Source organism: Nycticebus coucang, chromosome 15, assembly GCF_027406575.1.
Source record: "Nycticebus coucang isolate mNycCou1 chromosome 15, mNycCou1.pri, whole genome shotgun sequence".
Lineage (NCBI taxonomy): Eukaryota > Metazoa > Chordata > Mammalia > Primates > Lorisidae > Nycticebus > Nycticebus coucang.
In genome coordinates, this window is record NC_069794.1 from 72,242,952 (window position 1) to 72,270,675 (window position 27,724).

Genomic DNA, 27,724 nt, shown 5'->3' on the forward strand with positions numbered 1-27,724 from the left:
TAAAACCTTGATGTACCTTTCAGTGGAAGAGAAAGATGCCCTATGTGGACTTGGAAATGTACAAAAGGTATTTTGGAAAGTGTTGATTACTTTAAAATGTTAAAAATATGTGTACTCTTAGTAGAAAAAAAATCATTATAAAAACCAGATGCATCACAAATCTATGTTTGCAAAATAGTTGGAAACCTTTTTTTTTTCATTTGCAGTAAAATACACATAGAATACACATAAGATAAAATACACATAAAATAAACATAAGATAAAATTCACCATCTGAACCGTTTTTAGGGCACAGTTCAGTAGTGTTATGTACATTCACACTGCTGTGCAGCCGTCACCACTATAATCTTACCAGATAAGCCCAGTGACCTCAGTCAAACCAACCTTTCCAAACTGTTTTTTCTTATATTAAATATTACTACTAGTAATCCCTGCCTCCAAGTATTCCAGAAAAGACTTAATAAAATATTGTGTTAAAAGTATTTTATAAATTGAAAAGTATGCAAAGAATAAATTTATTATTATTATACTAAGTAGATATTCACACTAAAAAGAATAGGAGTTGGAAAACTCAGTATTTCTCTTACCTTTAAGGTCTAATTATTTTTATTAAATCATAACTTTGTACATTAATGCATTTATGGGGTTCAGGGTACTGCTTCAATATACAATGTGAAATGCTTACATTGAACTTAGCAACACATCCATCAATCCTTCACAATTATACTCATTTCTTAATAGTTTTGAAATGTACCATTGCATCACGCAAATTAGGTGAGATCCCCCCAGATGTCTTCCCTCCTCCCAGATGCCCCCTTCCCTTCTCTCTCTCCTCTTGCCTTCTACTTTCTGGGCTATAGTTATGTTTTGCCATTCATATGAGTGTGTACGTGGTCATATATTGATTTCACAGTAGTATTGAATACTACTGTGGATACTTTGGATACTGTGGATACATTGGATACTTTTCTTTCCATTCTTGAGATACTTTACTAAGAATAATATGTTCCAGCTCATCCAGGTAAACATAAAAAATGTGAAGTCTCCTTTTTTGTGGCTGCATAGTATTCCATGGTGTACGTATACCACAATTTGTTAATCCATTCATGGGTTGATGGGCACTTGGGCAGTTTCCATGTCTTGGCTATTATGAATTGGACTGCAATAAACATTCTGGCGCAAATGTCTTTGTTGTAAAATGATTTTTGGTCTTCTGGGTATATACCTAGTAGAGGAATTGCAGTATCAAATGGTGTGTCCACTTTTAGTTCCCTGAGTGTTCTCCAAACTTCTTTCCAAAAAGGTCGTATTAGCTTGCATTCCCACCAGCCCTGTAGAAGTGCTCCCATCTCTCTGCATCCACACCAACGTCTGTAGTTTTGGGATTTTGTGATGTGAGCTAATCTTACTGGAGTTAGATGATATCTCAATGTAGTTTTGATTTGCATTTCTCTGATGATTAAGGATGATGAGCATTTTTTCATGTGTTTGTAGGCCATGCGCCTGTCTTCATCAGGGAAGTTTCTGTTCAAGTCTCTTGCCCACATAGAAAGGGGGTTAATATAGAAATGGGGTTATTTATTCTTTTCTTATTGATTAGTTTGAGTTCTCTGTAGATTCTAGTTATCAGACCTTTGATGGAAGCATAACCTGCAAGAATCTTCTCCCATTCGGAAGGTTGTCTATTTGCTTTACTTACTGTGCTCTTGGCTGTGCAAAAGCTTTTTAGTTTGATCAGATCTCAGTAACGTATTTTTGGTGTTGCTTCAGTTGCCCAAGGGGTCCTCCTCATAAAATATTCTCCCAGTTCAAGTTCTCAAGTGTTTTCCCTGCACTGTCCTCTAGTATTTTTATAGTTTCATGTCTTTTTTTTTTTTTTTGAGACAGAGCCTCAAGCTGTCACCCTGGGTAGAGCGCTGTGGCATCATAGCTCACAGCAACCTCCAACTTCTGGGCTTAAGCGATTCTCTTGCCTCAGCCTCCTAAGTAACCAGGACCCGGCTATTTTTTGGTTGCAGCCATCATTGTTGTTTGGCAGGCCCCCGGGCTGGATTTGAACCCACCAGCTCAGGTGTATGTGGCTTGTGCCTTAGCTGTTTGAGCCACAGGCGCTGAGCCAGTTTCATGTCTTCAGTTTAAATCTTTTATCCAGTGAGAACCAATTTTTGTTAATGGTGAAAGGTGGGAGTTCAGTTTCAGTCTTCTACAGGTCACTGTCCATTCACCCAGCATCATTTTTTAAATAGAGAGTCTTTTCCCCACTGAATATTTTTGATATGCTTTTCAAAGATCAAATGGTGATAAGTAGCTGGGTTCATATCTTGGTTCTCTATTCTGTTCCATAAATCTACCGCTCTGTTTTTGTGCCAGTACCATGCTGTTTTGATCACTATAGCTTTATAGTATAGCCTGAAGTCTGGTAATGTGATACCTCCTGATTTGTTCTTATTTCTGAGTAATGTATTTACTATTTGAGGTTTTTCTGATTCCATATAAAATGAAGTACTATTTTTTCACGTTCTTTAAAGTATGCCAATGGTGCTTCAATAGGGATTGCATTAAATCTGTAAATTGCTTTGGGTAGTATGGACATTTTAGCAATGTTGATTCTTCTCAGCCATGAGCATGGTATGTTTTTCCATTTGTTAACATCTTCAGCTATTTCTTTTCTCAGAGTTTCATAGTTCTCCTTATAGAGGTCTTTCACATCCTTTGTTAGGTAAATTTCCAGGTATTTCATCTTCTTTGGCACTATTGTAAAAGGAATAGAGTCCTTGATTGTTTTTTTCAGCTTGACTATCGTTGGCATATATAAAAGCTACTGACTTGTAAGTATTAGTTTTGTATCCTGAGACACTGCTGTATTCCTTGATCACTTTTAAGAGTTTTGAAATTGAGTCCCTGGGATTTTCCAGGTATAGAATCATATCATCAGTGAAGAGTGAGAGTTAGATATCCTCGGACCCTATTTGGATACCCTTGATCACCTTCTCTTGTCTGATGGCAATGGTGAAGACTTCCATTACTATGTTGAATAGCAGTGGAGACAGTGGGCATCCTCGCCTCATTCCTGATCTGAGTGGAAATGTTTTCAATTTTACACCATTCAATATGATATTGGCTGTGGGTTTGCTGTAGATGACCTCCATTAGTTTAAGAAATGTCCCTTCTATGCCTATTTTCTTAAGAATTCTGATCATGAAAGGATGTTGGATATTATCAAAGGCTTTTTCTGCATCAGTTGAGAGAATCATATGGTCTTTGTTTTTTATTTTATTGATGTGATGTATTATATTTATCAATTTGTGTATGTTGAACCAACCCTGGAATAAAACCAACTTGATCATGTGTATAATGTTTTTGATGTGCTGTTGAATTCTGTTTGCTAAGATCTTATGGAATATTTTTCATCGATATTTATTAATGATATTGTTCTATAATTTTTTTTCTTTGTTGGGTCCTTCCCTGGTTTGGGTATCAGGGTGATATTTGCTTCATTGAATATGTTGGAAAGCATTCCTTCTTTTTTCTATACTTTGGAAAATGTTGTATAATATAGGTACTAGTTCCTCTTGAAAGGTTGGATAGAATTCAGAGGTGAAGCCTGGACTTTTCTTTTTAGGGAGTTTCATATTGTTGATTCTATTTCAGTGGTCGATATAGGTCTATTCAAGATTTCTAATTCTTTCTGGTTGAGTCTAGGAAGGTGGCATGTTTCCAGATATTGGTCCATTTCCTTCAGATTTTCATATTTCTGGAAATAGATATTTTTTGTATTAATCATTGAGGATTTTTTGAATTTCTGAAGTGTCTGTTGTTATTTCTCCTTTGTTGTTTCTGATAGACAATATTAGAGATTTTACTTTTAGATTTCTGGTTAGGTTGGCCAAAGGTTTATCAATTTTGTTAAACTTTTCAAAAAACCAACTTTTTGTTTCATTGATCTTCTGAATGATTCTTTTGTTTTCAATTTAATTTAATTCTGCCCTAATTTTGGTTATTTCTTTTCTTCTACTGGGTTTGGGGTTGCAATGTTCTTCTTTTTCCAGTTGCTTGAGGTGATCCATTAAGTTGTTGGCTTCCTCTCTTTCTGTTTTCTTGATGAAGGCTTCCAATGCTATAAATTTCCCTCTTAGGACTGCCTTTGCAGTATCCCACAGGTTTTGATAATTTTGTCTTTGTTATCATTTTGTTCCAAAAATTTAGTGGTTTCCTTCTTTTTTTTTTTTGTTTTCTTTCTTTTTTTTTTTTTTTGTAGAGACAGAGTCTCACTTCATGGCCCTCGGTAGAGTGCCGTGGCCTCACCCAGCTCACAGCAACCTCCAACTCCTGGGCCGGAGTGATTCTCTTGCCTCAGCCTCCCGAGTAGCTGGGATTACAGGCGCCGGCCACAACGCCCGGCTATTTTTTGGTTGCAGTTTTGGCGGGGCCGGGTTTGAACCCGCCACCCTCGGTATATGGGGCCGGCGCCCTACCGACTGAGCCACAGGCGCCGCCCTCCTTCTTAATCTCATCTTTGACCCAGCTATCATTCAGCCTAAGATTATTTAGTTTCCATGACTTTCTTTGAGCTGTTGCTATTGAGTTCAACTTTTATTTTTCTCTCTCTCTTTTTTTTAATTAAATCATGGCTGTGTACTTTAATGCAACTGTGTGGTACAATGTGCTGGTTTTATATACAATTTGAAATATTTTCATCAAACAGGTTAACATAGCCTTCACAGCATTTTCTTAGTTATTATGTTAAGATGTTGGTAATCTACATTTAGTAAATGTAAGATGCACCATAGGTGCATTCCCACCAATCACCCTCCCTCCACCCATCCTTTCCAAAGTTGAAAAGAGTTCAACTTTTATTCCATGGTGGTCCGAGAAGATACAAGGAATAATTTCTACACTTTTAAATTTGCTGAGGTTAGACTTGTGTCCAAGGAGGACGACCGATGGACTTATGAGAAGAATGTATATTCAGTTTTATTAGGGTGAAATGTTCTGTAGATGTCTGTAAAGTACATTTGTTCTAGGGTCAGTTTTAAGTCTAATATCTCTTTGTTTAGTTTCTTCTTGAAGGATCTATCCAAAACTGTCAGAGGGGTGTTAAAATCTCAAACTATTATAGTGCAGGAAGATACCAAGTTGTTTATATTCATTAGGGTCTGCTTTATGAATTGGGAGCATTCTGGTAGGATGCATAAAGATTAATTATCGAAATCGCTTCATGTTGGGTGTTTCCCTCGACAAATATGCAGTGACCTTCATTATCTTTCTTTATCTTTGTTGGTTTAAAGCCAATGTGTCTGCTACTAAAATTGCAACCCCTGCTTTTTTCTGGTTTCCATTTGCCTGTATTATACAAGCCCATCCCTTTATCCTGAGTCTATTTTTATCCTTTAAGGTAAGGTGAGATTCTTGTATACAGTAGATATCCGGTCTGAGTTTATGTATCCAGTCAGCCAGCTTGTGCCTCTTTAGAGGACAATTTAAACCATTCACATTAATTGAGAGAATTGATAAGCCTGGTTGTTTTGGGTGTCATGTTTTTTGGATATCCAGTGGACATTTTTATTCCTTTCACCACTGTGGAAGTTGGGTTTTGTTCAAAATTTCTGGGTAGAGGTAGAGCATTTGGAGGTAAAGCATTGCACTGGTCGTTGGGGAGAATGGGTCTGAGAGCTGGTTTAGTTATGGCAAATTTCTTCAACATGTGTATGTCATTAAAGTATTTGATTTCTCCTTCACAAATGAAACTCAGTTTGGCTGGATAGAGGATTCTGGGCTGATAGTTGTTTTGTTTTAGGAGACTGAAGATCGATGACCATCTTCTTCTGGCTTGAAACATTTCGGCTGAGAGATTTGCAGTCATTCTGATATTTCTCCCTTTGTAGATGATGCTTTTCTTACATCTGGCTGCTTGTAGAATTTTCTCCTTTGTATTAAGTTTGGCAAAGTTAATCACAATGTGTCTAGGAGATGCTTTATTTGGATTGAGTCTTGCTGGGGTTCTGAAACTGTCTGCTATCTGAAGTTCTGTATCTCTTGCAAAACTTGGGAAATTCTCCTCCAAAATCTCTTGGAGTAGAGCATCTGTAACTTTAGGACCATCCTCTTCTTCTTCGGGAATTCCTATAAGACGAATGTTTGATCTTTTGGAGTGATCCCATAAGTCTCTCAGGGAATAATTAGTTTTTGCTCTCCATTTGTCTGCCTCTTTGAGTGTTTGGGAATGTTCAAAAGCTTTGTCTTCACTTTCAGAGATCCTTTCTTCTGCCTAGTCAACTCTATTACTGAGGGATTCTACTGTATTTTGGAACTCTTCAAATAACTTTTTTGTTTCCTTGAGCTCTGCTCTTTTCTCATTATGTCCATATTTTTGGTGACTTGGGCTTTGAATTCATTGATTTCTTGAGACAACTTTAGAGCTACTGTTTGGAATTCAATTTCTATCTCTTCTTCCATTCTATTTATCTTATTTGCCATCCAAATTTTGAATTCAGTTTCTGAATTGCTGCCATTTGACTATGCATGGCATCTTCAGTTGTATCTCCTGTCTTTTCCTGGGGGTGGGGGGGTTGATCTACCCTGGTTATTCATGTTGCCAGAGTTCTTCTGTTGGGTATGCACCATGTTTATTTCCCACCATTTGGTTATTAGAACTGGTAGGGTGAGATTGAATTGGGATCCCCAGGTAGTAGAGATAGCCCCTCATCAAAGTGCTAGGCTTTGTAATTGTGGCTTATCTTCTACAACCTTACAAAGACCCCTTTCAGAGTTTTAGCCGGAGACTCTGAAGACTTATTTGGTGAGATAGCACAAGCTAGCTCTGTTTTGATATCAGCCAACCTCTACCCTATCCCAAGAAACCACAGTATTAGGTTTAAATCTCAACTGTGAAGAGATATAAACAGCTGCAGTGCCCAGTCCCCACCCTTCAGTTCTTTTCCGCTACAGAACTTTGAAGGTCAACCTCAGAATGTCCCCGAGTGGACAGCCCTAGACATGGGTTCCAACCAATTTGTCTCAGGTAGTGGAAACCCTGCCCAACAGAGAGGGGTTCAAGGGTCTCCATCAGCACAATTGGAGCCAGGGATCCACATTCTCACCCACCAGACTCAGTCCACACTGTTGTGTGCTTCTCTGCTCATAGGCCCAGCTAGAGCCAGAGGCCACGCCCCCACCCATTGGTCTCAGTTCACATCCAGCTAGCCTCGGCTTGCCAGACCAGTTGGAGTCAAGGGACCATGCCCCTGCCTGCCAGTCTCAGTCCACTGCCTGGCAAGCCTTTGTTCACAGGCTCTGTTGGAGTCAGGGCACCAGGCCCAGCCCTCCAGTCTCAGTCCACACGTAGCTAGACTATGTTTGCTAGACCAGTTGGAGTCAGGGGACCATGCCCCCACCTGCCAGTCTCAATCCACTGCCTGGCAAGCCTCTATTTGCAGGCTCTTTTGGGGTCAGGGTACCAGGCCCCACCCTCTGGTCTCAGTCCACACACAGCTAGCCTCTGCTTGTCAGACCAGTTGGAGTCAGGGGACCATGCCTCCGCCTGCCAATCTCAGTCCACTGCCTGGCAAGCCTCTGTTCACTGGCTCTGTTAGAGTCAGGACACCGTACTCCACCCACAAGTCTCAGTCTTCAGCTGGTAAACCTCTGCTCACCAGCCCCACTGGAGGCAGTGGACCACGTCCTAGCCCTCAGGTCTTGGTTCACACCTGGTAGCCACTGCTCAAGGGTTCTACACCTATCAAGCCTCTGCTCTCAGGCCCAGTTGGGGCTGGGGACCAGACCTGTCTGCCGAACTCAGTCCACATGGAGCAAACACCTTCCTACTATGGGTGCTGTCAGAGCCAGGGGTTCTGCACTCTGTCCCCCCAGACACAGCCGGAACCAAGGGTCAACACTACCACTGGCCAGGCATAGTCATAACCAGGGGACTGCTCCTCCTCCTGCCGGGTGTCCCTTTCTTCCCACACCTTCTTTCTTCCTCATTAGTCACAGATTCCATCCTGATGGTTGGCAGTCCACACTATGCCCAGTTCTTGCAGGAAAAGACCAAAGACTGCTCTGCAGGGGGCAGAACATCAGGCCGCCATGCAAAGGGGAAAGGGTGGACTGAGAGTCTGGACTTGTGGGGGAAAATATCTGTTCAATTTTAAGCCTGGCAGGGTGGTATCTAGGTTCATAAGTGGGATCTCCCTGGAGAAAGAGACCTGGAGTTTAACGGCTCTCTCCAGCAAGGTAAAATGAGAGGTCTTTTGTTCCCTGCTTGTTTGCAGATAGCCCTCAGCAAGCCCCCTGCTTGGGGGAGGGGTCTCCCGTCCTCTAGTTGATAGGTTTTGTATCTGTAATTTGTTTTCTTGAATGCTCTTCCTTGGAGTTACAGCTTGCTGAACTTCCTTCTTTGGCTTCATAGAGTCCAATTCCCTACAGTTTTTCTTCCTCTGCTCAGTAGCCTCTGCTGAGGGTTACTACCAGTCAGCCATCTTCCCAGAATTCCCTTTAAGGTCTAATTAAATATTCATCAAAAGCAAATAGAAGTTCAATTTGTCTCACACACTTAGAGGACATTTGTAACATAAAAATAAATTGTGGCTTTAATTATATTGTAACAATGCTCTTTAATTTTGATAAAGGATCATAAGACAAATATTAAAGAATTTTTCCAAAGAAGCAGCATTTTGCTTTCCTAAAATAGAAAAACGATTCATATCTTTGAAAATAATCCTATTGAAACCATTTCAAAATTAAAAGATAATATAAATTATAGAGATGACAAACCACTTTTTAAAGTGTCAGTATTTTAAGATATATAGATCTCAAAATTAAGTAATCCAACTTATGTTACCCCATTAACACACAAGTCTGCTCACTTATATAGCACACTCTGACTTAAAAAATATATATATATACACACACACACATATACATATGGTAGAAGAGTATTGTCTTGTTTTCTAAAAGGTGGTAGATACTAAGGAAAGATTACACAGCCCAAGTATTAAAACCAAAGTGGTTGAAAAAAATAATGAAACTGCAAGAAAGTACTTGAGGAACTTGGTGAGAAGAGAATGAGTGAACTAACATTTATTAAATGCCTGTGACTACCAGGAGCTGTGCTTGGTGTTCTCAAATAATTTGTTTCATTGAATCATCAAACGATTAACAATTTTATCCCCATTTTGTAAAGGAGAAAAGTGAGATCTAGATAATTGCATATTCTAAGTCACAAAACTAAAAATGTAGCCAAATTATCTTCAAATTCATCTCTGACTCAAAAGCATATGTACATCCTGTTTGCTTTTTTTCCTCTCCTCCCATGTGGATCCTTGAGGGATTTATTCTTTAATTTATTCCCAGATGCCTCTCATTGATTATACAATAGTTATGTTTTCTTCTACAACTTTTTACAATAAACTATGTTTCATTTTTCATTTCTAGTTCCAGCAATAAAGGAAGTGCTGTAAAGAAAGATTCTAGAATATCCTAATTGACCTATTTTAATATTTCATGTGTATTTTGTAGAGTTAAGATTTGATGCATTTATGAATATATCTCTGGAAAATGCATACTTATAATTTAAACCTTGACATGTGCTCAAATGATAATCATAGAAGGGTGAGGGTTATTTCTTTAAGAAAGACAACTAACTTGAAACTAGACTTACATTTCTTATGACAACATCATTTGTGAGAAAAATATAAACTCCAACATACTACCTGAAAGCTACCTTTCATTCATACATGATGTAATTTGTTCTTTTTGATTAAAATTCAGCAAAAATATACTAAAGTGTTTATATGCCAGAAACTATAATAGATACTAGTTATATGGGACAGAAGGCATGGTCCCTGACCTTAATGAGTTTACAGTCTTCTGGAAAAAGAAACATGCATGCAAGTTAGAATAATACAGTTAACTGCTGTGACAAAAGTATGCTTTTGTTGGAAGCATAAAAGAATGAGCATAAAAATCTTCCCAGGATAATATGGGATGATATCCCAGAGAATAAAGTGTTAGAATTCTCTGCAACCTCATAGGGACGTGATGTCGATAGTTATTGTTTGCAAGTTGCTGAGAACTATGAGTAGTGCATGGTAATATATGGGTGTCTTCCTTAGATAAGTAAAGTGAACATACACTGAAGCATTTGCTCCTGTTGCAAACATTTACACACACTAAAATTTACTGAGTAAGCATGTACAAACATTAAGCTCAATTAGAAACTAAGAAAGGATAATCACAAGGTCCCAGTAATAAAGAGGAGACTCATGATTAGAGCAGAGACTGGGACCAAAGCTGAGGTATTCATGGAGAAGTCAGGATGCCAGGGGAGACTAGGGGCTGGGACTTTAATGCTGAGAATCCAAGTGATAGCTCAGTATGTTGTGAAATGCCCAGGCTGAGATACCACTGAAATCCTGACTTCCCATGAATTCAGTATTTCAAACAATGTGTCCACAGCCCAAGGACACTGTAAGAGAGATTGCTGTCTTGGGCCATGGCAGGAGGAGAAAATCCACACCACTCTGTGGATAGGAACTCAAGATGAAAAATTAACATTAAAATTGTACCAACATCAGTGAACCTCTTGGGACTATCCAAAAGGGAGAAACTACATTGATGAAATTATCAAACTACATGTGACATAAAGACATATATGGAAAACAATTCTGCTGAAAATGAGTTTACTAAAAGAAAAAAGAAAAAAAGACAAATAGGTAAGGCATTGAACTACCATGGGAAAGAATTAGCAGCTACTGCAATTAACTCCCTAGAACTGTAAGTAGTTGAAAAAGCAAAGATATTTTTTTAAAGAGTAAGAATAAAATGTTCAAAGGCAGAAAAATCAAATGCAAGGCAAAGATAAGAGCATGAAAAATGGCAAATTTTGGAAATAACAAAATAGAAATTCTAGAATGGAGGCATCAAGTAATTAAAATAAAGTCAGTAGCAACCAGAATTGATTTCTCTTGTCCTTCTCCACACTCTTTGCGAAGGACCTAGGACTCCCTACAGAAATGGCTGATCCCAGGGCTGGAGCATGGAGGGGAGACAAGGAGGCAAGGACAGCTGGAAGCAGATATCACAGTATTAAAAGAAAACAGGAATAAATTGTGTTAATAAGAATCAATTAAAACATTGTTTGATGATAAAAGGAAATATTTACCAAGACAATTGATAATGATGATCTTTTAGGATTTAATGACACCTGCACTGAAATATAGACAATAGAAACTGACAGAATTACAAGAAAACACAAAGAAACCCATAGCTATGGTTGGAGAATTTATGTTTCTCTTAGAATCTAAAAGTTTAATCAGCATAAAAATTACACAATTAATAATCCAGATTTAACTGACCAATACATGGAAATCTATAGATAATGAAAAGAAAGTACAATGTATGTTATCTTTCAAGCACACAAAAATTGGCCAATACTAAATTAAAAGCAAAAATTTCCCCAAAAAAACTACAAAATGGGAAAAGATATTTGATGCTTCCCATCTGACAAAGGTCTGATGACCAGAATCTACAATGAACTCAAGCAAATCAACAAGAAAAAAATCAACCCCATTAAAAAGACACAAAAAGGAACTTTTCTTGCAAAGATAGACTAATAGCCAACAAACACATGAAAAAAATATTTATTGTCTCTAGTCATCAGAGAAATGCAAATCAAAAACACTGAGATATCATCCAAACCCAAAGAAAATGACTTAACATCATGAAGTCCCAAAACAACAGATGCTGGCGTGGATGTAGAGAGAAAGGAACACTTATACACTGTTGGGGGAACTGCAGATTGGTGCAGCTTCTGTGCAAGGCAGTATGGAGATTTCTCAAAGAGCTCAAAGTAGACCTATCATTTGATGTTAGAATCCCATTACTAGGTAATTGCCCAAAGGTAAAAAGACATTCTACCATAAAGACACTTGCACTACAGTGCACAGTGGCTCATGCCTATAATCCTGGCATTCTGGGAGGCCAACGTGGTTGAATCATTTGAGCTCAGAAGTTCCAGACCCATCTGAGCAAAATTGAGACCCCATCTTTACTAAAACAATAGAAAAACTAGCCAGGCGTTGTGGCGGGAGCCTGTAGTCCTAGATACTCAAGAGACTGAGGCAGGAGGATCACTTGAGTCCAAGAGTTTGAGGTTGCTACAAGCTATGACAGCAAAGCACTCTACACAGGGCAACAGAATGAGACTCTGTCTCAAAAAAACAAAACACTGTATTCAAATGTTTACTGCAGTGTAATTCCCAATTGTAACAATTGTGGAAACAACCCAACTACCCTTCAATATAGGAATAGATTAATAAATTGTGGCATATGTGTGCATGGAATATTTCTCAGCCATAAAAAATGTGGAGATAATGTAACTTTTCTAACAACCTGGAAGGAATTGGAAACCATTCTGTTAAGTAAAGTTGGTAAAACAAACAGCATGTCTATCCAGTACTAAATTGGAACTAGTAGATTAACGCGTATGTTCACATGAAAGAAAAATTCAATGAAATTCAACCCTGGAAGTTTGTGGGGAGAGGAGGAATGTGTTGAGTAAATTCCCACCCAATGGGTACACTACACTGTTTAAGTAGCATACTACCAGAAACTGCCTTTATCTGGAATCTACCAGTTCCCTTTGAGTGCTGGATAATGGGGAGATTACTATGCTTGATAGAGCAGATAACCCAGAGCAGTATTCTTTGGAGCCATCCTAAAAGAATTTTGCAAAACTATGTTGCCACTGCACATTTTTAAATTAACATCTAAATGTTTAATCATAAATTTAAGTCATTTCAAAAGATATTATTTCTGCCATATTAGGAATATTGTCATTTTGAAGTAAAACTCTTTTTATTGCTTTTTAAACTGTATCTGCTGGAATCTAAAAAATATGGAGATTTAATACCATTAAAGAATTGAAACATGCAAACAGGCTGTCCTTGAAGAGCTTCTTTTGTCCTTGATGGAATATTTCCAGTTCATTTCCCCACAGTTTTTTTCCTAATGTACACCATTTAGTGACTGGCAGTGTTTCATTGGTCATCCTTTTTAAAAATTTCTTTTAAGCTAGCATGGTGTCTTAGATCTAATTTTCTCACTGTGGGAGGTTGAAGCAGGAGGATCCCTTGAGCTGAGGATTTTCCAGCCTAAGCAAGAGTGAGATGACCCTATCTCTGCTAAAAATAGAAAAATTATCCAGGCATTGTGGCGGTCATCTGTAGTCCCAGGTACATGGGAGGCTGAGGCAGGAGGATCACTTGAACTTACAAGTTTGAGGTTGCTACGGATAGAGTTATAATTTAAGGAGGAAACAATTGATCAAAACAATATAACTACAATCACCCTTCAGTTCTACAGAACATGGGAACTCCTACCTCAGGTCCAGCTGTAATTTTGCATCCATTAACCAAGCTCTCTATATTCTCCCCTCCTCCCATGCTTGTATATTTTCAAATATCTAGAAGAGAGGATTTTGAATGTTCCCAATACAAAAAAATGATAAATGTTTGAGATGATGAATATGCTAATTATCCTGATTTAATTGTTACACATTGTATGTATCAAAATACCACTCTGTATCCTATAAATACATACAATTATTACATGTCAATTAAAAATAATTTTAAAAGTGAAAAATTTCACACAAGAATATTAAACTTTTTGATAGCAACAAAAAGTAAAATTGTATGGAAATACATCTCTTAATGAATGGATGAATTTTCAAAAACCATGTGATCTATCAATGAATGTAACTTATTAATAGAAGGAGTCAAAGTTGGGATCAATCCCTTTTCTTTGTTTTTTAAATAAATGTACCAAGAAGACTTACTCACATAAAATAAGTAGATAGGAATCAAAAAAGTTTTATTTAAAAAAGTCACTCAATGTTCCAAAGTCTTTCCAAAATATTATAGAAACCATTAGCATTAATTGTAATGACCATCAAATTCATTAGGTCCTCCTTCAATGTTTTTGAAAATACGGAATTGAAAACCACATAAATTGCCAACTGATTACCTTCATAATCGCTAGAGTCATTTAATTTGTTGCACTGTCACCAGTACTTTAAACCCTCTTGCATATTACCATGGGCATATGTCTACCCCAAGACAATACATCATTAATAGATTCAGAAGGAATGAACATATGTTTTTCTTTTATGAACTGGGAGAAGGCAGATTGTTCAGGGGCTACTGTAAAGGGAACCTCTGCAAGCTCCCAGGAGGTCAGCTCTGGGCAAGAGACTCTGCCCATATTGGAGTAACTAGGACTGGACTTGCCATCTCTCATAAACTGTGGGAACATTTGAAAAATATGTGAAACAACTGTTTTCATACAGTGGATGACAGGGCAAAACAAGATGGAAATAATGAGGTGAGCCCTATAATCACCCAAGCTTCCACCCACTGGCAGGTTCAGGGTATGGGAAAGGGGAACCCAATCAGAGTGTAATAATCTCAGGAAGTGGAAGAGAAAGAGATAAGGGGTGAGAAAGCTGAGGCAGAAAGAATTTGTGGGCAGACACTCAGAGAGAAGGCTCCTACACAGAGAAAGAGGCTCCAGAAATTAGCATAGAGGTCCCCATGTGTAGATGTAACATAGGTTAGTCAACTGCTCCCATATATGTGGACATTTGATTTGTTTACCATATCTTGTCATTACAATTTTGATAAAATATCCTTCTGTGCAGGTATATTTTCATATTGCTGGAGATGCATCTTCATGGTAAATTACTGGAAGAAGAATCATTGGGTCAGAATGATAAAAGCACTCTTACTTACTCAGACAAGGCCAACTTCTCCTTCCCATGATTTCCCCTCCCTTGAGGTATAAGTATCTGCATACCACATTGCTGTGATAACACCTATTTTTCTTCCCCCATAGATCCGCACGCAATGTTTTAATCTATTTTAATTATTGCGTATCTGATAGGTTAGAGATTATATCTCAATATAGTCTGCATTTCTTTATAAGTTAGGTAAACAACTTTCGAATGTTTAAGGGCCATTTTTATATTTTTTTTTGTGAATTATTATTTTAATATTTTTGGTCTTTTTCCTATCATTTTTAAGAGCCTCTAATTTCTGATACATATTTTAAATAATTTCCCCAGTGTTAGTTGATTGTTGACTTGCATACTTTATGCTATGCAATTTTTATAATGCTTATATACTCAAATTTATCAATCATTCCTATTTTTGTATCTGGATTTTAAATCTTAATTTAAAAGATTTTCCTAGGAAAAGAGGAATTCAACATCCATGTTTCTTAAATGTCTTTATCTTTTACATATAGCTCTCGAACCATTTAGAGTTTATTCTTGCATGATGTGTGAAATCTGGATCTAATTTTGTCTTTTGCAATTGTCTAGCCAGATATGCCAGCAACTAGATTATTTATTTAAAACTCTATCTTTACCCCTATGATGTGAGATAGTCTTTATCACTGAATTTCCCTATGCACTTGGGTCTGTTTCTTTCTCTCTACCCCTCTAGTTTCCGTATTGATGTGCCAGTATTGACTTTGTGAATTGAATAAGCTTTAGAAGATATTTTACTGTTTGGTAGGGCTAGTTGTATGCACACACACAGCCTTGTAACTTATCTGTTTCAACATTTTTCTGCCTATTCTTGCTCATTTATTTTTCCACATGAACTGGAATATTAACTTGTCTAGTTCAAGAAAAGCTTGTTTTTTATTAAGATTATATCAAATTCATAACTTCTCTCATTGTAAGAAACACGAATATCTTTCCATTTATTCAAAGCTAACTTCTGTACCTTTCAGGAGTATTGAAAATTTTCTACATAAATGTTTTTTGTATCTCTTCTTAAGTTTGTTCCTAAGCATTTTAGCTCATTATCTTTTTTGCTTTCATAAAAGAGGTTACTCTTTCCTGCATCCTCCCCTGACTGTTACTGTTTGGGGTATGAAAGATATCGATTCCTGTGTTTATTTTATATCCCTCTATCACTACCTTATGAAACTTCTTATGGATTTGTTTGATGATTGCTTCTTCAGAATTTTCTAGATGGTTACTATCATCTGCAAATATAGTTTTATACCTTATTTTCCAACTTTAATGTCTATAATTGATTTATCTTGTCTAATTGCTTTTCCCAATATCTTCAATGCAATGTGAAAAAGAAATGCAGAAAGTAAGCATCCTTGCCTTTTTCCAGTTTGAGTGGAAATACCTCTGGTGTTTTTACATTGAGTAAAGTGATATAAATGTGTGTTTACATAGAAAGCAAATATCAGTTCCTACTTTGTGTTGAATGGCTACTGAATTTTGTCAGAGACTCTTTAGCACTTATGGAGATATTCATGTATGTGTCTTAGATATATTAATATGGTGTATAATATTAATAGATTTTCCAATACTGAACCAATGTTGCATTCTAGGAATAAATCCTTCATTTACCATGGTATATTACTTTCTTAAAATGATATTGGATTCTGTTTACTATTATATATATAGTTTGCATTTGTATAAATAAGCAATATTGGTCTGTAATTATTCTTTTTTATGTTCTATTATTATAAATAGTAACAATGTTACTCCCGCTTCAAGAATTAGGAAATTTTTCCTCATTTTCAATGTTCTTGAATAATTTTTGGAATGCTGGGATGGTCTGGTCTCCAAAGGTGTGATAGAATTCTCCCTGGAACCACATGGGCTTAATGAAATTTTAAAGGATAGTTCCTTAATAGTTTATTTCTTCTTGTGTAGAAATTTGTCTATTTCAGCTTTCTACCTTTAAGGGAGGCTAATTTTTGTTAACTGTGTTGCCATAGGAAATTACTCATTTAATCTGAGTTTTCAAATGTATTTGGATAGTGGTCTGAAAGTAATTTCTAAGGAATTTTTTAGTTCCTTCTGTTTCAGTGGTTTTTATAACAACTCATTGATAAAAATTAATGTCAAGATATATACATATATGTGTGTGTCTATATACATGTATGCATATATATATATATATAATTAACAAGTGAAGCACTGAAGTGACCTGACATAGTTTGCATAATTGTATATCAGCCTCCAGGTGTTTCTATTTCATTTATCACTTCACTTAATAAGTCTACTTAAATTAAGTAGACTTAAAGTCTGCTTAACTTAAACGATGAAAACAATTTATTTCTTCTGATAATTGACAATTTGATGTGACTTACTTTCCTTAATTCTAACAATTCCAAAAGGGGAGGGAGGTCACAAAATGTCAAAAGAAACAAACGGTGAATTTAGTCTATTCAACAACTGAAAACAGTTTGAAGAGTTAAAAGTTTTATCCAGTAACAGAACAGGAAAATCAGTACTCATTCAAGAATTTGTTGATCCCAATCCCAGTTCATGAGCTATAAAGTGCTGTTAATTTAGGAATGTGAATTACATGATGTAAAAAATTAATATTCCAACTATAAATGTATAAGTTACCCTTTCAGGAAAGGTTTACAAATATATATTAGCTCTAATTTTCTTTTAGCTACAAGGAGATTTTTTAAGAATTAATATTTTTTCTGAACAAATAGAAACTTTTAAACATTTTGAGTTTGACGGATAAGATACAAAATACTAAACAAAGTTACTGAAACAAAGTGTTGAAGAGGGGATACTACATGACAGCTGAGTACTGCATTACTCCTGCAGTAATTAAAAGTCAATTCCCATGAAAGATTGAAGTGGACATGTCATAGATATTTATTCATGGTCCTCTCATGTGAGTGACATTAGTTATCCTATAAGGCAGCATTCTCTTTCACAAAATTTCTATTCATTGCAGTGACATTCCACTCCCTTCTAGAGTTTAGAGATTAGTAGTAATCTCTAAATTACTAAGTAAGTAGTCCCATGAAGTACAGTCTTGATGACTTTATATTTTTTATGAATTAAACAGATCATACCTATTTTATATTTTTATTTCTTTCTTTTTTTTTTTTTTTGCAGACAGAGTCTCAGTATGTTGCCCTGGGTAGAGTGCTGTGGCATCACAGCTCACAGACATCTCCAACTCTTGGGCTTAAGTGATTCTCTTGCCTCAAACTCCCAAGTAGCTGGGACTACAGGTGTCCACCACAATGCCTGGCTTTTTTTTTTTATTGTTATAGTTGTCATTAGGCAGGCCCAGGCCAGGTTTAAACCTGCCTGCCCGGTGTATGTGGCTAGCCCCCTAGCTGCTGAGCTACAGGCACCAAGTGAGATCATATCTATTTTCAAGGCAGAAACACACACCTTTCTGAAATAATGAAATCATGGGAGTAATTTGGATGACTAGGGAATGGTGTCAGCATTGGTGATGGGTAGTAGGAGGACTATACCACATTATACATCTTTTAGGAGATGCGTTCTATGGAATTGTTTATCTTTCCTTTGAAGTTGCAATGATTAGGTGATCCAATTCAAAGGAAAATATTTGAACTCAGTAAAGATGCTTATGAGAAGAAACAAGGGGCAATAATGTTAACATCAACGTGTTAATTATATCTACATTCTGAGTTAGTGCCCATAGTACAGTGGTTACGGCACAGGCCACATGCACGGAGGCTGGCAGGTTCGAACCTGACCTGGGCCAGCTGAACAACAATGATAACAACAACAACAAAAAAAATAGCCAGTCATTGTGGTGGGCACCTGTAAGTCCCAGCTACTTGGGAGTCTGAGGCAAGAGAATAGCTTAAGCCCAAGAGTTGGAGGTTGCTGTGAACTGTGATGCCATGGCTCTCATACCAAGGGTGACATAGTGAGACTCTGTCTCAAAAAAAAAAAAAAATTATATCTACATTCAGAAAGCTTGAACTCTATAAATTCAAGTAAAATACCTGAATTTCAAACCTCATAGTCATCATAAATCGTAATGAATATCATAAATGAATATGCAACTTTAAGATGTGGATGTTTGTGTAAACACAACTACCTGTATAAAATACCTTTGCATAGCTCATTAACAAATCCAAACACAAACTTTTAAAAAATTGGGTATAGCAATGAGTACATAAAAATAAAACTGATATCCAGATGTCTGTAAATGTAACTTATTGATAATCATCAAATCTAATAAGAAGCAAATGCCAAAGACCGTGAATGCCTCACTTGTTAATCATGAATTTACAAACATTGATTTTTTTTCTGAGAAGTACTTGCCTAATAAGAGTTAACTTATTCTTGTGGTATTCTGTGAAAATAAATTTGCATATGTTAGAAAACACTGCTTGAACATTAAAGAGTGGGCTCTTTCAAAAATAAATTTTTTTCATATTTAGGTCTTTAATCTGACTCAAATTTATTTTCATGTGGGACATGAAGTAGGCAAATAATTTTATTTTGCTTTCCAAATGGATATCCAATTGTCTCAAAAGTCAATTAATTCTTTGTTTGTTTGTAATGTTGCTTTTGCCAGGCACAAAGGTGTTTTAATGGGCTATTAATTCTTGTCCATTGTTCTATTATTTTCTTACTAAGCCATTATCTCTTGAACAGCTAGATAACCTATCTTGGGGTCTGCTAGGCTAGGGCAAGTGTCCCCACCATGTTGTCTTCAGAATTGTCTTTGCTATTTTTAGACATTTTTTTTCATATAAATAAAACCATGTTAGGTTTCATGAAAAATTCTGTTGGATTTTTAGGTGTAATTGCACGGAATTCATGTCTTTATAATAACAAATTCTCTTGCCCATAAGCATGGTATATACCTCTATTCATATAGTCTTCTTTTATGCTTTTCAATAATATTTTGTGTTTTTCTTCATTCAGTCTTGCCCCATAATTATTAGAATTTACTGCTGGGTTGCTCATAGTTTTATTTCTATCAAGATGGGTTCTTTTCAAAATGGTTATTATTCATTTTGTACAATTATTTCTAAGCCAGCATCTTTACCAAATCCATTTTTTAGTCCATGTGTGTTTGGAGAGAGAGAGACTTTCTATTTTGAACAAGCTAACTTCAAACTCCTGGGCTCAAGTGATCCTCTCACCTCATCCTCTTGAGCTGGGACCACAGGCAGATATTACCATGTCCACCTTAGTTCTAATATTTTGTCTGTAGAACCTAATGGTTTGTGAATAAAGATGGTGATAGTATCAAAAAAAAGTCATTCTTTTTAATTATTATACTTCTTAGGTTCCTTGTTTGACTACTTTAGCTAGGACCTTCAGTAAGTGTTGAATATTAACAGTGATGGTAGACATCTACATCTACTTTCTGACTTCAAGAAATGCTTCAGAGTTTCCAAATTAAGTAATGTCTACTATTACGTTTTGGGGAAATGCCTATTATCAGGTTAGGAAAGTTCCATTTTGGCCTTAGTTTGTAGCTTTCCTGTTTCTAGTCTTTGAAACAATGTGTATAAGAGCAATTGAAGGTTTGGTATAAATTCTTCTATGAAATAAAAGAACCAGTGCTTTTTTGTAAGCTTAGTTTTTGTTTGTTTTTGTTTTTTTCTTTTTGCTTTCAATTCAATTTCTTTCTTTTTTTTTATGAAAGCAAATCACTTTATTGAATACAGAATATTTTATACCTTATAAAGTAATGCATTTAAATATCTCAGGGAAATCAGTGTAATACATTATTAGGGTTTTTTTTTTCCTGATTGATATAAGGGTACATACAATTACATTGTTAGTTAGGAAAAGTCCAAGTTGTATTTGAGTCTTTCACCCAGGAGTTATGCCACACACACCTACATTGTCCACCTTTGGTTACAAGGTTACTGATCTCTTCCCATTTCCCTCCTCCCAACTTCTTGAATTAAATTCTGTTTTTCCTCTTGTGTGGACCTGTACAGTTTTTCATCTACTAGTTTCTAATTAGTAATGAGTATGTAGAATGCTTGTTTATCCATCCTCGAGATACTTTACTAAGGAAAATGTTCTTCAGCTGCATCTAGGTGAACAAAAAGATGTAAAGTCTCTATCTTTTTTTTTTTTTTTTTTGGTTTTTGGCAGGGGCTGGGTTTGAACCTGCCACCTCCAGCATATGGGACGGGCGCCCTACTCCTTGAGCCACAGGCACTGCCCGTCTCTATCTTTTCTATAACTGAATAGTATCCATGGTGTACATATACCACAGTTATTAATCCATTCACGGATTGATGGACACTGGGTTCTTTCCATGTCTTTGCTATTATGAATTGAGCTGCTTTAAATATTCCACTGCAAATGTCCTTAGGGTAAAATTATTGTTTTCCTCCTGGGTAGACACCTAGTAGTGGGATATTGGGATTAAATGGAAGGTCTATTTTTAGCTCTTTGAGGACTCTCCATACTTCTTTCTGAAAAGGCTATATTAGTTTTCAGTCCCACCAACAGTGTATAAGTGCTCCCTTCTCTCCACACCCTCAGCAGCATCTACAGCTTTGGGACTTTGTAATATGGACTATTCTCACTGGGGTTAGGTGATAGCTCCAGGTTGTTTTGATTTGCAGTTTTTTAGTGCTTAGGGTTAATAAGCATATTCTCATGTGTTTTTAGCTATTCTTCTGTCTGTGTGGGAGAAAGTTCTGTTCTCTTGAAGAGGGATTAATTAAGTTCTGTGCTATTTTTTGTTTATTTGCCTGAGTTCTCTGTAGATTTGTGTTATTGGCCCTTTGTCAGATTTCATAACATGTGAATATCCTCTCCCATTCTGAAGGTCTTTGGCTTTGTTTATTGTGTCCTTGACTGTGCAGAAGCTTTTCAGCTTGATCAGCTCCCATTTATTTACTTTGGATGTTGCTACAACTGCCAACACGTTCTTCCTAATTCTTGTTATTTTTTTACATATACATATGATTATTAGGTTTCAACTCAATTTCTTTAAAGAAGTTCCTTTTTCAAGTTTTCTACTTCTTAAGTTCATTTGGTTCTATCTTGCTAAAAATTTTCCTTCTAACCCAAGATTTCAAAATTATGGACATAGAATTATTCATAAATTTTAATAGTAAAATTATGTTCTCTTTGCTTTAGTGCAAGCTTCATAAACACATATGTGTGGCTACTACATCGCTTTTATGAATTACATTTTATCGTCTATATACTTATTATTTTTGTTTTCTTTATCAGTTTCTTGGTGAGGCTTATTAAAATTCCCACAATAATTTTGGCATCATTTGAATTTTTTTGGCTTTAATTTCTTGATATATACAAGTCCATGCTTAATCTTTTTATGAATTATTCCTTTTAATCATAAGTAATGTCACCCTTTGACCTTATTTTATCTTATATTAATATTTTGTCTGATTGCTATATTTGGTCCTTTCTTTTGTACTGATTTATCTTTTTCCAAATATTTTATTTTCAGTATATTCACAGGGAATATGTTTTGGTTGTTTATCTACAGGTAAATTTCTTGGTTTGAGATTTTCTTTTATTTTTATTTATTTCATTTTATATATCTATCTATTTATTCATTCATTTGAGACAGAGTCTCACTCTGTCACCCTGGGTAGATTGCTGTGGCATCATAGCTCACAGCAACCTCAAACTCCTGGGTTCAAGAGATCCTCTTGCCTCAGCCTCCAGAATAGCTGGGACTATAGGCACCCGCCACAACACCCAGCTAATTTTTTTACTTTTAGTAGAGACAGTGTCTCACTCTTGCTCAAGCTGGTCTCTTATTCCTGAGCTCAAGCAATCCACCCACCTCCACCTTCCAGAACGCTAGGATTTGTCCTCCTTATTTTCATTATGATCACTGGTTTATTTGCCACATTTCTGTCATCTTATGTTATGTTTTATTTACTTTGCTTTTTCTTTTCACTTTTTCTCCCTTTCCTCCTTTATTGAATTAATAATCCCAGCTACTCAGGTGGCTGAGGTAGGAGGATGGATTGAGCCCAGGGCAACATAGCTACATCTCATAAAAAAAAAAAAAAAAATGGGCATAATGGTTCCTGCCTGAGGTCCCAAGCTACCTGGGAAGTTGAGGTAGGAGGATTCCTTAAGCCCATGAGTTGGAGACTGCAGTAAGCTCTTATTGTGCCACTATACTCCAGCCTGGGACACAGACAGAGACCAAGCTTCTAAAAAAAATAGGGACAAAGTTTTAATAATCATTGTACTTGAAGTCATAAAAGTAAGGTTTTAAAACATCTAGGAAGTATGGAAATGTTATTCAATTTTCATTTTTGAATATCATTTTGATAATTCTACTTATAAATATCAAACTTTTATTTCATATTAAATTGTTTATCCGAATGTGACATTTGAAAAAAAGAAAGATATCTCTAAAAAACACATATTAGGTAATTTTAGAAAATTTCTAAAGAACTGTAAAAGTCATGTTCAGTTTAGTTTTAGTGCTGAGTACCTTTATTAGATTTCAATTTTTTGAGAATTCAAAACTGTTGTATGCTATGTAAGATAGAGTTATGCATTCTTCAGCCATTGATAATACCCTGAACTTTTTTTCCCCACAACAAAAAGTTTTCTTATCATAACTTTATTTTGCTTCCTGGTCTCTTATTCAATTTATAAAATTTGGGCTTATTCTAAGCCTGAAAAAGCTTAAAATTAAATCATTATTGATATTTTTATTGGTGCCTCTCCTTTTCTTAAGTAGCACTAACATGAGCAATACATACTAATATATATTAATAGCAATATATATTATGGTCACTCATGATTGACTAGTCATAGTCTATAAACTCAATTAAAAATGAATAGGGGCAAAACTTGATAAAATTACCGAATTCTATTTTTATTTAAAAAGGAACACAACTTAAAACTCACCTTCTTTAGCAGCCAAATCATTTTCATTTGTTTATATCATACCAATGAACTGTGAGGATTTTCAAAGTCAACTGCTAAGTCTTTTGTACACATCTTTAATTGAATTAATGGGAAGAGAGTGAATCAAATTCAGAAAGCAAAGTTGGTGTCTTATGTCCTAAAAAGAAAACTGCTGTGCTGTGACCTAAATATGAGAGAGACTCTGTAGTTGACAACCCAAGGGACTATAACAAACTGATCAACATACAGAGATGGTCAACATAAGAAACGAGGCCTCCTGTACTGATACAGACATGTGGTGCATGTCTGGTCTATGAAAATTAGGTCAACTTAAGGAGGTGGTCAGTGTAGGGAGGTGGTCAGCTATGAAGGTTCTACTGAATTTAATAAAGAGAATTTATACATATATATACACAAATATATACACACAACCCTACACACACACACAAGCATTTGGATATACACGGTATCCATTAAGTTAGTGTGCAATTTATAATATAAAACTATTTTAAATTGCACATAAACTTTATGGACACCCTATATTTCTGTGAAATTTCTCAAAACATTTTTTACTCTTCATCTAAGTCATAAGTAAATATTTACATGTTTATATAATCAAAGAAAATAGATAGTGAGCAAACTGAAATATGACAAACACAAATTGTTCTTTTGTGTCTGTGTACCAGTGTGTTCAAGGAAACCTATACTTCAGAGCAACCTTATCACAGTCTTTTGGCAAAATGTCTCTCACCCTGGATCGAACTACTGAAATTTTTCAAAGGGCAACAAGTTTGCTATTCTTAAAGCATCATATTATAATACAGTGAAAACTAGTAAATGGTAATAGTAAGGTCATGTCGTTGTAGTTTAATATTTGATCTTGGAAGCTCAGGACCCATTGCACAGTGGTTACAGCACCAGCCACGTACACTGAGGGTGGCAGGTTCGAACCCAGCCTGGGCCAGCTGAGCAACAATGACAACTGCAACAGAAAAATAGTTGGGCATTGTGGTGGCACCTGTAGTCCCAGCCACTTGGGGGGCTGAGGCAAGAGAATCACTGAAGCCCCACTGTTTGAGGTTGCTCTGAGCTGTGACAACACAGCACTCTACCAAGGGTGACATACTGAGACTCTGTCTCAAAAAAAAAAAAAAAAAAAAAGAGATCTTGGAAACAGACTCATCTTCACAAGGATCTTCAAAGTCACAGACAGACCCTTCACCTGAGAGGCACTAGGCCTCCAAAGGGTGCTCCATGTTCTTCCTTCCCTGACTTCCAGGCAGGAAAAATATAAGCAGTTGGTGGAGGCCAAAATAACAAACTAGAAGGCAATCAGTCACACCAAGCACATGTGAATATACCAAAATGTATCCCCACAAGCTAAGTGCCAACTAATTTGAATAATAAATTCTAATGTCTTTAACAGTTTTCACAGATTAAGGTAAGATTTCAAAATATGTAGCAGGTCAAATTTTACATGCTCAGATGGACACAGGAAAATGAAACTTTGTCTTGTATAACAAATAGTGATTGAGAAAAAAACTTGCCCATTTATAGTAGCAATCCATCTGATTTAAAAGTTCTATTGAATAATACCCAGCCAATCTAAATGCAAATTTGTTATCAGGGTACTTCTTTCTTAAGCCATTTCCCTGGCTCTCTCCTCTCAGACCACTCCCCCATCACTGCTACCCTTCAGAGGGTAGGATTTCTGAATTATATGTCTTTTTCTGTTCTTCCTCTTACTACTCTTTAAAGATTTCAAAGAAATCAGCTTTTCGAATTTTTGTGCTGAGCAGCTGAAATCTTTCAAGTGTCCACGTTGTGCCACCTGGTGGAAATTCGGTATTTTCTTGGCAAAGGCAAGTAACAGAATTTTTCTGGCCTGTATAGCCCTGGTTCTGTTCCTATATTTGACTTAACCACAAGAAGAGTCTGATAAATTTACAAAAACAGAGCCGGTATTGGCCAAACTCCATCAACTCTATCAGTTCAATAATTTTTCCAAAAGAAATCTTCTCATCTGCCCTGTAATCTTTCTAAATTAAAAAATTTTAAAAACCCATGTTGTGGCAAGCACCTGTAGTCCCAGCTACTGGGAAGGCTGAGGCAAGAGAATTACCTAAGCCCAGGAGTCGGAGGTTGCTGTGAGCTGTGTGGCGCCACGGCACTCTACTGAAGGCAATAAAGTGAGACTCTGTCTCTAAAAAAATTAAAAAATAAAAAAACCCTGCAAACAAAATCTAATATAAATTGGGTAACTTGTGTTGTCTCATGAACATGTGGTAAGAGCAGGTATTGTCTTTATGTCTATCTTTTCTCCAAACAAGTTTGTGTCTTAACTAAACACTAATTTTGCCAAGTTATTCACAAATGGTATTTTCTTCTGGTGTGGTCTTCTGTGGTCGTCTTAACCAGCGACCTGAATAAGATGGGGTTGACTAATATTGTTGACTAATCCTATCCACTGCATAGGACTGGGGTTGACTACTATTTCTGTTTTTTAGGGAATATGAATTTCATAGACTCTTAGTGATAGGAAGTTTCTTTTTATTATATATTATTTCTGAATTTATCAATGAATAATGTATAGTATGTTCTATGTATCTTTGTTTTCTATGTTAAGCCCTTGGTTGAGGGATTGCTGAGATGGCTTTTTTAAAATACTCTTTTTTGGACGCAAGATGGCAGCCACCATGGGCTCGGGAGTAAAAGTCCCTCCCAATTTCCAACTGTTGGAAGAACTCGAAGAAGGCCAGAAAGGAGTAGGAGATGGCACAGTTAGATGGGGTCTAGAAGATGACGAAGACATGACACTTACAGGATGGACAGGGATGAAAATTGGGCCTCCAAGAACAATTTATGAAAACTGAATATACAGCCTTAAAATAGAATGTGGACCTAAATACCCAGAAGCACCCCCCTTTGTAAGATTTGTAACAAAAATTAATATGAATGGAGTTAATAGTTCTAATGGAGTGGTGGACCCAAGAGCCATATCAGTGCTAGCAAAATGGCAGAATTCATATAGCATCAAAGTTGTCCTGCAAGAGCTTTGGCGCCTAATGATGTCTAAAGAAAATATGAAACTCCCTCAGCCACCTGAAGGACAGTGTTACAGCAATTAATCAAAAGGAAAACCACAGGCCCTCCCCCTTCCCCCCATTCGATTTAAGCAGTCTTCATTTTCCACAGTAGTAAATTTTCTAGATACGTCTTGTAGACCTCAAAGTACTGGAAAGGAAACTCCCATTCAAAGGCAATTTATCTTAAGATACTGTAAATGATACTAATTTTTTGTCCATTTGAAATATATAAGTTGTACTATAACAAATCATCCCATCAAGTGTAACCACTGTCCACGTAGCTGAACTTCTGGGATCAAGAAAGTATATTTAAATTGGTTCCCATCATAACTGGTGGGGCACATCTAACTCAACTGTGAAAAGACACATCACACAATCACCTTGCTGCTGATTACATGGCCTGGGGTCTCTGCCTTCTCTCTTTCCCTTGCCCCTGTCTCCTCCCCTCCCTGCAACAGCCCTCTAGCTTGGGGGCTTGTTAGAGTAGACATGAAGGTTTCAGGTCACAGCCTGTGGGACTACTGCTGGGTGTGTGGGGTGCTTTGTCTGCACCCCTGATTTCTTTAAGCCTTAAATGACGCCCCCTTCCAAGCCATCATCCCCTTCCCATTCTCCTCCACTCCCACCCTTGGCCAAAGCATAGATTGTAACCCCTCTGCTCCTCTCTGAGATTGGCCTTCAGTGAGGAATTCAGGGCTTTCCCCACATCTTCTCTCCCCCACCTTTATCGAGGGGTGCTGCTTTCTCCTCCCTCCTCCTCAACTCCCTCTTTGCACTGTCACCACCCAACACTTTCCATGACACTTCCTTGCTTTGGCCAAAAGCCATCAGGTAAGGTTGGAAAGAGTCTCTGACCTCCCTTGTTTAGTTTTGGAATCGCATTTATTCACTCCACCAGCCTGGGAAAAGAATTGGGTCCTCAGCCCTGCCA

At 36.7% G+C, this 27,724-nt stretch overlaps 1 protein-coding gene and 1 pseudogene across 2 annotated transcripts in view; both read left to right on the top strand.

The window, feature by feature from the left end:
- The window catches only part of SGCG (sarcoglycan gamma), a 104,804-nt gene that overhangs the window by 71,319 nt on the left and 5,761 nt on the right, over positions 1–27,724 (top strand). The window lies entirely within an intron of this gene.
- Positions 26,279–26,841, top strand: LOC128566589 (ubiquitin-conjugating enzyme E2 variant 1-like; annotated as a pseudogene). The gene has a single exon (XR_008374594.1). The product of XR_008374594.1 is annotated as a ubiquitin-conjugating enzyme E2 variant 1-like (transcript).